The sequence below is a fragment of the Colobus angolensis genome, unplaced genomic scaffold (genome assembly GCF_000951035.1).
Source record: "Colobus angolensis palliatus isolate OR3802 unplaced genomic scaffold, Cang.pa_1.0 Scaffold10, whole genome shotgun sequence".
Taxonomy (NCBI): Eukaryota; Metazoa; Chordata; class Mammalia; order Primates; family Cercopithecidae; genus Colobus; species Colobus angolensis.
The window spans coordinates 18536761-18546465 of NW_012110919.1; the positions used below are offsets into that span (position 1 = coordinate 18536761).

The 9705-nt window shown below is 38.3% G+C and overlaps 1 pseudogene; it reads left to right on the forward strand.

Annotated features, from left to right (window-relative positions):
* Window positions 1–9479, forward strand: part of LOC105508213 — a 22029-nt pseudogene extending 12550 nt beyond the window's left edge.
* Window positions 9480–9705: the final 226 nt, after the last annotated feature.

Sequence of the window (9705 nt, forward strand, 5' to 3'; positions counted from 1 at the left end):
TACATATGTAACAAACCTGCACGTTGTGCACATGTACCCTAGAACTTAAAGTATAATAATAATTAAAAAAAAAAAGACCCATTTGGGGAAAGGATATTAGTAATATGCACTTTTGTTCTAGAGAAGCATTTTGGTAGGAGAGGCAACTTGTCCAAAGAGCTTGGTCAGAAATCATCTGAGAGCAGGTAACAGAAACCCACTCAGATTCATTCAAGTAAAATGCGTATTTAATATGAGGCATTAGATATACCTCATGATCCCAAATACATATAGGACAGGTGAGAATTAAGAGGTTTAGATCTCTATGGCTAAGTGTAGGGTCCTAAACCCTGGTTGCCTGGCTTCAAATTCTGGATGTATCACTTATACTACATGACCTTGGACAAACTACTCATCACTCTGTGATCCATTTCTTCTCTCTGTAAAGCAGGGAAAATAAGAGAACTTACATCTTAGAACTGTTGTAAAGTGAGTATATATATGTTAAATGTGCAAAATGTGCCTGAAACATATTAATCTCTTCATAAATGTTAGCTATCAAAACTTTCTTACTTCAGACCAACTTTCCCACTAAGGACAAATAGAAAAGCTGTATGAAATTTTTAAAAATCATTTTAGGCCAGGCTGACTCAAGCCTGTAATCCCAGCATTTTGGGAGGCTGACACAGATGGATCACTTGAGGTCAGTAGTTCGAGACCAGCCTGACCAAAATGGTGAAATCCCGTCTCTACTATAAATATAAAAATTATTTGGGTATGGTGGCGCACACCTGTAATCCCAGCTACTAGAGAGGCTGAGGCAGGAGAATCACTTGAACCTGGAAGATGGAGTATGCAGTGAGCCAAGATCCTGCCACTGCACTCCAACCTGGGTGACAGAGCAAGACTCCATCTCAAAAACAAAAAATAAAAAATAAAAATAATTTTAAAGACATTGGAGAACAGCCAAGGCTGGGAGGACTTAAGAGCCTAAGATCACAGAGAGACGGGAAGCAAAGAGCTGTGAACCTGACATTCTGTGTTGCTTTTCCCCACAAGGCATCTGCTAGTTGACAAGGATTACCTTAGATACCCAGAATCTGGACAGAAAAGATTGAAAGGTGAAGAGTTGAGCATCTCTATTGGCACACTTATGGAGCTAAAGCGGACAAAAATTGGAGTTTAGGGTCAAGAAAAAGGAACCATGACGTTTACTCAGTGTTTTCAGGTGGAACTTTCAAGGGTTATAATCTAGAAATATGGATTAACTAGAAATGCAACAACCCTCATAAAGACTAATGCCCAGTTTTGAATCTGTTCATTAATTGACTAAATTAAGGTGAGTCAATCTGCCTTTACCTAGTTACTTGCCAGAAGCAAAAGTTAATAATCTTTGGAGGAAGATAACATAATCAACAGCCTGATATATAATATCTCATATTAAATCTAAAATTACCAGATTCACCTGCAGATAAGACAAAATGTCCAACAACCATGAGGAAGAGAAAGCCAGACAGTATACAGAAACCGATAGAAAATAAAGATACTGGAGTTAAAATAGACTTTAAAATAACTGTCATAAGTGTATTAAAGAAATTAGATGGTGATATGGTAATTTTCAGCATGGAATATAGAACTATTGAAAATGATCATACAAAAATTCCAGAACTGAAAAATACAATATCCAAAATAAAAAACTTGACATACGAAGTTATCATTAGATTAGAAAGAGCTGAGATAGGATTAGTAAACTGAAAAATTTGTCAGAAGAAAACATCTGGACTAAAGCATGGAGTGACAAAAGAATGGAAAATATGGACAAGAACCTAAGAAACATGTGGGACAGAGTGAAAGTTTGAACAAATAAGTAGTTGGGGCCCCAGAAGAACAAGAGGAATAGAATGGGGGAGAAACAATGTATGAAGAGATAGAGGCTGAAAATTTTCCCAAACTGATCTGTTTTTCCAAAACAGATCAATAGAATGGGGGAGAAATGATGTATGAAGAGATAGAGGCGGAAAAATTTCCAAAACTGATCTGCATCATAGATTCAAGAAGTTTTATGAACTCCAAAGAGAATTAATGGAACAGAAATCACACATAGGTACATGGTAGTGAAACTACTCAAAAATCAAAGAAGAACATATCATCTTAAAGTCAACTGAAAACAATACATATTACCTTTAAAGAAGAAATACTAATTTGATATGATTCAAAAAAAATGGGGGGTTAACTATAACTAGGCGGTCGTTTGGGGTTGCTTATGGCTGTAATCCCATCACTTTGGGAGGGCGAGGTGAGTGGATCATCTGATGCCAGGAGTTTGAGACAAGCCTGGTCAACATGGTGAAATCCTGTCTTTACTGAAAATACAAAGATTAGCCAGGTGTGGTGGCAGGTGCCTGTAATCCCAGCTACTCGGAAGGGTGAGGCAGGATAATCTCTTGAACCTGGGAGGCAGAGGTTGCAGCGAGCTAAGAGCGTGCCACTGTACTCCAGCCTGGATGATGGAACGGGACTCTGTCACACACGCACACAAAGAAAGGAAGAAGATAAGTGAGTGATATCTTTAAAGTGATGAAAGGTAGTAGTTATGACTCACACTTCTGTACCCACTGACAATAACCTTTAAAATAAAAGTAAAATGAAGACATTTACAGACAAGTAAAATATGAGAGAATTCATAATCAGCAGATGCTTCCTAAAAAAATACTGAAGGGAGTTCTTGAGGCTGAAAGTAAATGATACACTGTGAAAGCATGGAAATACAGGAAAGAACAAAGATTAATGGAAAGCATAAATGTGTGGGTATATCCACATTAATATTGAATATTTATAAAACAGCAATATTAATATTGATGTGGTTTAAAATATTTTTAGAATTAAAACATATGAGGGTAGTAAATGAAGTATTCATGTTCCTTGAATTGTCCAGGAATTGGCAAATTTTATTCACTGATATTAGGCTTGGCTGAGTCTATCTGTGCAGTTGTCTTCAGGGCAATCACTGAAAAGAATAGTAACAATAGGTAAAACCTTGTTCATGGTAGATGGAATTATTAAAATACATAATTAATCCAAAATAAGGCAAAAAATGTACAAAAGGGAACATAGAACAGATGAAATAAAGAGAAAACAATTAGCAAAATAATAAAATTAACCCAAATATACAGATAATTCCATGATTTGCAAAAAGACTTAATACTCCAATTTAAAGCCAAAGATTGTCAAACTGGATAAAAAATGAAATAAAACCATATTCTTTTTACAACATACACTTTAAATACTAAGATACAGAAAATTGAAAGTAATAGGATAAAGGAAAGTATACCATGTAATGCCAACCAAAAGAAAGCTGTATAGTTATATTAACATCAGATAAAGTAGACTTTAAGGCAAGAAGAATTATAAGAGATAAAGAGAAGTGTTTTAAGATGATTAAAAGGTCAATCCACAGGAAAGTGGAAATATTCTAAGTTTATATGAACCTATTAACAACACCTCAAAATACATGAAGCAATAAAGACAGAGTTAAAAAGAGAAACAGACAAATCCAGAAGCATAGTTGGAGATTTTAACATATCTTTCTTAGTAACTGATAGAACAAGCAGGCAAAAAAGTCAGCATGATTATAAAACATGGCCTAGTTGATATATATAGAGCACTACCCTGACAACTGCAGAATACAGACTGTTTCCAAGTGCACATGGACATTTACCAAAATTGACCATGTACTGGGCCTTAAAGCAAATCTCAACACGTTTTAAGGGATTGCAATAAACATGTTTTCTGACCACAGTGGAATTGAGCTTGAAATAAATAACGATGGACCACTACAGTGTCTCTAAATATTTGGAAATTAAGCAATATACTTCCAAATAATCAACAATAAAATCACATTGGAAATCAGAAAGTTTTTAGAATGGAATGGTTATGAAAATATGACATATCAAAACCTGTGGTCACAGCTAAAGCAGTGCTTAAAGAATATGTATAGTTTAAAATGCATATGTTGGAAAAGAAGAAAGGCTGCAACTCAATTATTTAAGTATCTCTTACGAAGTTAGAAAAATATCCAGCAAGTAAAACCTATAGAGGGTAGAAGGAAAAAGGTAATATATATAAAAGTAGAAATTAATAACATTGAAAACAAATGTACAATAAAGAAAATAAACAAAACCAAAAGTTATTTTTTGAAATGACTCATAACATCAATAAATCACTTGCAAAAGAAGAATAAAAACAGGAAAATAAAAAAAGACACAGATTTTAGAAATAAAAAGGAATATTATTATAGGTCCTATGGGTATTAAGAATAAATTAGAGACTGTTAGAAACAACATAAGTCTATTTTTAAATTTGGAAATTTAAAGAAAATGAATAAATCCCTAGGAAATCAAACCTTAACAAAACTGACACATGAGAGAATGAGAAATCAGAAAAGCATTCTATCTATAAAAGAAAATTTAAAAGTCTTTCTATACGACCTCTTGGGAAAACTTTTTGCAGTACTGTAAAGCTGAATGTATTCACACACCCTAAAATCCTGCAGTCTCACTTCTAGGAATATATACTCAGCATAAAGGAAAGTATATGGACACCAAAAGACAGGTACAAGAATAAACATAGCAGCATCATTCTTAGTAGCAAATGAGAACAATCCAAACATATATCAGCAACCAAATAAGTAAATGAAAAATGGTAAATTGATTCAATAGAACACTATATAGCAATGAAAGTGAATGAACTATTTCTACATGCAATAAAATGGATAATCATAAACATAATATTGAGGGAAAGAAGCCAGATGCAAAAGAATATATATGATGTGACTACATTTATGTAAAGTTCAAAAATAGGCAAATTAATATGGGATACTTGTCACCTTTGAGAAGGATGGAGGGAGTGGTTATTGTAAGGGTGTGTAAGAGATGCTGGCAATGTTCTGTTTTGATCCAGTTGGCTGTTACATGGATGTATTTATTCTATGATTATGCATTTTAATATATGTATATTATACTTCAATAAGAGTTTTATTTTTAAAAAATTAGCTATTATTACTTTGGTTGTTATAAGAAACTATGAAGGAAAGCTGTCAGGAGCCAAAGCAACTTGGGTGGGTCCATACCATAATCCTACTACCTTAGACTCTCCCGCAATTATTTGTGGAGCCTGGAACAAGTGTACAAACGGAGGCCCAAATACCATCTATAAAAATACTTTAAAGTTATCATTCAGGCTAAGAGACTGTTCACTAAAATATGTCTTTATCCACCTACTTAGACAAATATACTTTTATAATACCCTGGAAGGCCAAGTTTGAATTTAGAATTCTCAGTTTCAGAGCTGTAAAATGATGGCCTGGAGAGAGGCAGTTCCCTAGCCCCAGCCCATGGCCCTCTTCCCAGTTCTGGCTCTCTGCAATGGGCCTCACTTGCATTTGTGTGGATATGCCATCCTGCACATGCAAGCTCCTTCGCATCCCCAGCAAACTGCTGCCCTGTGGCCACCCCTTGGGTCCAGGGACACATAAACCAGCAGTGTGACCCAGCCTGGAGAAGAGACATCCGAAGAAGCAGCCTGCACAAGCTCTGGGAACAGATTCAGGGACATTTGGGCAGGGAATACGGGGTCACGGATGACAAGAGCATGGTGTGAAAGGGTGGAGTGCAGGCCCCAAGTGGACATGTCCTTAGCCTCAAAGAGTCCTTGCTCTGGGTGGAAGGACACAGGAAATGGAGGGTCAGAACAGACCAAGGGGCAGGGTCTTTTGCCCAATTTCAAAGGAAATTCTGCATTGTCTTTTAAAAAGTCAACAATGCACTTTTGGGCATTAGAAAAAGAAAGAGACAGAGGGAGACAAAGAGAGATTTTTAAGTAGAATGGGTGAACTCCACTCAGTGAACATATGTCCTGTACTAAGTGTGATATGAAAGCTAAAAACCTCCATCAGAATATATCCTTATCATGAATGTGGGGTTTGTGTGTGCGTATTTTTTCTCACAATGGTATCCCTAGAGCCTGGTGCCTTGAAAATCTTGATAAATATTTTACTAATAAATCACTCCCTGATAACTGTTCCCTCAGTTATCAGATGCCCCCTGCTTCTCACAGCATGTGCATCTTGCTGGTGCTGGTGTTCAAAGCACGTGTATTTTGAACAATATTGAAAAAGGAGCGAAGCCTGGCCCGCCCAATGGTCCTCTCTAGCACATTACAGAGATTGGCCTTTGGAGCTGAAAGCTGGACAGAATCTCAGTGATCCTGTAGGCCAGGGTGTCAGAGCATCCAAGCACCCCAGAAGCCGAATGCGAATGTCTGAATAAGGGCAAATGTTCATTTTTTTGAGGAGATGCACATAGCCTTCATGAAAATTTCAAAGGTGTCTATGACTCCCAAAACGTCAAGAGTTCTCAGTGAATCCTCTTATTTTATAGATGATGGGTCTATGGCACAGAGAGGTGAACTCAAGTTCACTTTGAGCTCTATTCAAATCTACTGATGCCTGAAGCTTCCTTCCACCACCTTATAGCAGAACTCATGCCCTCCGTTAGGGTGGGATGGGGGAGACTGTGAAGCTCTCCTTTGCAAGGGCTCTCAAATTTAGCCACGTGTTAGAGTCATCTGGATTTCTGGTATAGAAGGTGATTTTAATGTGTAGCCAGGGTCAAAACCCACTGGTTTAGAATATTTCACTAAAAAGTGTGTAATGGGGGTTGTGGGATGGAGTTTGAGTGCCAAACTCTGCTCCGAGTCTCCTAGCCCAGAATGCTGACTACAACAGTCTGAAGTTTACAAGGAAACAGATCTAAATGAAAAGCAAGTTCCACTTTGTTAGTGGATGGGCAGGCACTCAATGACCTCATCACCACTCATGACCTCATCCCTGGTACCCAGAGCTGGACCACTTGACTTCAGCTGGGAAACTGAAGTAGGGTTTCCCATTTCTTTCCCTCCAAAAAGATAGCATAGCTGGTAGTATGTAACGCACCTGGCTTACCTAGGCATGCACAGGTGAAGATGCTGGCACAAAGGTGTGGGGAGAATGGCTGGGCCTGTGGGGTAGAGCTGCCTCACCTCCATCACACACGGCTACATGATCTCTTACTTTACCAACTGTACAGAAGAGAAATAGAAGGAAAAGGGGGTTGCCTGAGTCACATCCCAGACCTTCTTTGATGGTGGGGGAAGGGTAGGAAAGTCCTGAGTTTCTACAGGAAAGATAGAGTGATCTTGACCATAGCAACCTTACTCACTAATGAAATGTAGTCTAATCAATATCTCAAGTTCATTAGATTAGCAATTCATCTCCTATTAGATGAGAGATGAGGAGGAAGTGGAAATCGGAAAGGAAAGAGAGTGGCCTGGCATGAGAGTGAGAAGAACATGTCACTTCAACTGCAAAGAGACAATTACAATGCAGTGATGAGAGTTAAGGTTGGGGCTTCCTGGGGCCATAGTAGAAAGATCTACTAACCTCATGAGGCTAAGAGTTAGTGGACAGTTTTGTGGAGGAGGCGACACCTTCAGTTGAATCCTAAAGAGTGGAAGTTTTCCAGACAGATAGGGGAAGGGAAATGAATTTTCACACATATTATGGCATACAGGTTCTAGTAGCATGGCATTTGAAAGGACTGTAAGAATTGACTATGACTAGAATATAGATTGCGCAAAGAAGGTATATTTGTAATGGGTTATTAAAATATAAGAGTCATATCAACCATTCAGTGAGTATTGTTTAGGATGAATAAATTACTTAGCTGGCCCCCAAATTAAAGACATTCTTAATTTTCTTGATTTGGAAAAATTCTACTAATTTTGACCAGTTTCTCTTTATTCACTAGAATCTGGGTATTTTTTAAGGATAGGATTGCATTGAATTTGACTCAGTAAGAGCCACGAATACAGCATCTGACTTCTTACAAATTCTGAATTCATGTATTAAATAAGCTTTCTGGGCTTGAACCTCCACAGGAGAATCTCAGAATGACTAAAAGTTAACAAATTGGCCCTGAATAGACACAGCATCAGAAGTGAGGGTGTCTTGTGCAGTTACAGACAAAGTGTTTTGGGATCAACTGTTGATTCAAACACTGGCCAAGGTCCCTTAGGGAGAAGTGTAAGGTGTTTATAGCCAGGCAAGCCTGGGTTTCACTCTTAGCTCAACCATTATCAACCGAATGCATATAGGCAGGTCACATTGCCGCTCTAAGCCTTGATATCCATATTAATAATGTGGAAGTGATATCTATTTCAATGAATTGTTAAGAGGATAATCTGAAAAAATGTGAACAAACTGTCTTGGCCAAGGCTATTTTTATCGTAAGGAACAGGAAAGCACTTAAACTAATTCAACTGAAATCAAGGAATAAGAAATGAAATATAGCATCCTCAGGAGAGAAACCAGGAACCAAATTGTTGGAATCCAGGCACATGTGCCATCTCCCAGGAGCTACTGAATCTTTCTTACAACATCCTGTGTATTTCTCTGTGTACATTTTCCTTTCTCTACGCTGTGCGTACTGATCTCAGCTTTCTTCGGTTCCCTTCTACCTCTCACTATTTCCCACTCTGGACTTTTCTACACTCCAGCCTTTCCACAGGAAGTCCACCGGGTTAGTTTTTCTGTGTCCTAGTGCCATGTTTCTAGGAGAAGAACTGGATCAACTGAGCTTAGATCCAGTGTTCACCCATGGTCCAGTGATTCGTGACCAGGATGTGAGACTGGACAAATGGCACAAACATGGCTACAGACCCACCCTTTCAGCCCTGTATGGGGATGATTCCTAGAGAGAGGGCATGCAGGAGAGCAGACACCCCAAAACATATGAGCTGCAAGCACCTAGCACAAGTAGGAGCACAACAAATATTAGCTTCCATCCCTCCCCACTCTCCTAATTCTAGCAGAGCAGGTTTCCATGAGGAGCCCATACACAAGCATGATTGTTCTATATTTTTACCTTTGCTTGGGCTATACCTCTTATTAAGAATATCCTAATTCCACCCAAGTACTAACGAGGCCTGACCCTGCTTAGCTTCCAAGATCAGACTTGATCAGGCACGTTCAGGGTGGATGAAAATCCTTACTTTGAAAATAAAGTTCTCTCCAAAGAATTTCATCTGAATGAGAATGGTGATCTATCTTCAAATTCCACTGAAATCAAATGGAAATCTGGAAAGGATTTGAGGAAACGTTCAAGTCAAATGCAGAAGAAAGACAGCAGAAAGAGGCAGCATGAAGAACCAGAGAGCTTCTTTACCTGGTTTATTGACCTAAACCAGGTGCTGATGGGTTAGGAGAGGTCATTGAAGATGACATTTGGCCAAAACCATTACTGTACTACTTGGTTCCTGATATGGATGATGAAGAAGAAGGAGCAGAAGATGATGATGAAGAAGACAAGGAAGGATTAGAAGATATTGATGAGGAAGGGGGTGAGGATGAAGTTGAAGAAGATGAAGGAAAGGAAGGAGAGGAGGATGAAGGAGAAGATGACTAATAGAACACTGATAGATTCCAACTTTCCTTTTTTAAAAATTTTCTCCTGTCCCTAGGAGCAAGTTGTAGTTTTGTTGTTGTTGTTGTTTTCCCTCTTGTGCTCAGTCACCCTGTTCTTGAGGTCTCTTTCCTCAACTTGTTTTGGGGGAAATACCTTGAGCAGAATACAATGGGAAGTCTCTACCCCTTTCTGCTCGAAATTCATTTTTATTGCTTACTATCTGAAT